This window comes from Perca flavescens, chromosome 3 (assembly GCF_004354835.1).
Source record: "Perca flavescens isolate YP-PL-M2 chromosome 3, PFLA_1.0, whole genome shotgun sequence".
Lineage (NCBI taxonomy): Eukaryota > Metazoa > Chordata > Actinopteri > Perciformes > Percidae > Perca > Perca flavescens.
The window spans coordinates 41,923,473-41,925,274 of NC_041333.1; positions in this window are offsets into that span (position 1 = coordinate 41,923,473).

The following is a 1,802-nucleotide window of genomic DNA, read 5'->3' on the forward strand; positions in this document are numbered from 1 at the left end:
CAATAACTTCAGTTTTGTCTGGGTTTAACATCAGGAAATTGTGGGTCATCCAGGATTTTATATCCTCAATACACGTTTGAAGTCTTGCTAACTGACCACTTTCATCTGGCTTAATTGACAGATATAATTGGGTATCGTCTGCGTAACAGTGATAGTTAATCGAGTGTTTCCTAATAATATTACCTAGAGGAAGCATATATAAGGAGAATAGAATTGGTCCAAGCACTGAGCCTTGAGGAACGCCATGGCTAACTTTAGCGTGCTTGGAGGGTTTATCATTAACATTAACAAACTGGGATCGTTCAGAGAAATAGGACTTAAACCAGCTTAGTGCGATTCCTTTAATGCCAACTAAGTGTTCCAGTCTCTGTAAAAGGATTGTATGGTCAATAGTGTCAAATTCAGCACTAAGATCTAGTAGAACAAGAATGGAGACAAGTCCTTTGTCTGCAGCAGTTCGAGGTCGTTAGTAATTTTCATCAGTGCCGTCTCCGTGCTATGATTCTTTCTAAATCCTGATTGAAAGTCTTCAAATAGACTGTTGCTATGTAGAAAATCACATAACTGATTAGCAACCACCTTCTCAAGGATCTTGGATAGAAAGGGAAGGTTAGATATAGGTCTATAGTTTGCTAAGACCTCAGGATCTAGGGTGGGTTTTTTCAGAAGAGGTTTTATCACAGCAATTTTAAATGACTGCGGTACATAACCTGTTAGTAAAGACATATTGATCATATCTAATAATGAATTGTTTACCACGGGTAACGCTTCTTTGAGTAGCCTCGTTGGGATGGGGTCTAAGCGACAGGTAGACGGCTTAGCTGAGGATATCTTTAACTTTAATTGTTGAAGGTCTATAGGATAAAAGCAGTCTAAGTATATGTCGGGAGTCGTCGTTCTTTCTAGCGGTCCTGCATTTAAAGATGAACTGTTAGAAGTTAAGGGCAAAAGATGATGAATTTTATCTCTAATTGTTATAATTTTATCATTAAAGAAGCTCATGAAGTCATCACTACTCAGAACTAGAGGAATAGATGGCTCAGTAGAGCTGTGGCTATCTGTCAGCCTGGCTACAGTGCTGAAAAGAAACCTTGGGTTGTTCTTGTTTTCTTCTATTAATGATGAGTAATAGTCTGATCTGGCTTTTCTTAGGGCCTTCCTATAGGTTTTCAGACTGTCTTGTCATTCCAAACGGGATTCCTCCACTTTGGTGGAGCGCCACTTACTTTCGATGTTTCGTGAGATTTGTTTTAATTTGCGAGTTTGGGAGTTATACCAAGGAGCTAATTTCCTTTGCTTTATCGTCTTCTTTATGAGAGGAGCGACAGAGTCTAAGGTCGTCCGTAGGCAAGTTGTAGCACCGTCTACAAATGTATCAATTTGAGAGGGACTGAGGTTAACATAGAGGTCCTCTGTTATGTTAAGGCACGACATAGACTGGAATGCTGTAGGAATATTTTCCTTAAATTTAGCTATAGCACTGTCAGATAGGCATCTAGTGTAGAAGCTGCTATCTGGTTTAGTATGGTCAGGTAACAAGAATTCAAAAGTAATTAAAAAATGATCTGATAATACCAGATTCTGCGGAAACATTATTAAATCCTCAATTTCAAAACCATATGCCAGCACAAGGTCGAGGGTGTGGTTAAAACAGTGCGTCGCCTTGTGCACACTCTGACTGAAACCGATTGAATCCAGTAATGAGTTGAAAGCAGTAGTAAGGCTATTGCTGTCAACGTCCATATGGATATTAAAATCACCTACAATAAGTACTTTGTCTGATTTAAGGACTACACATGATA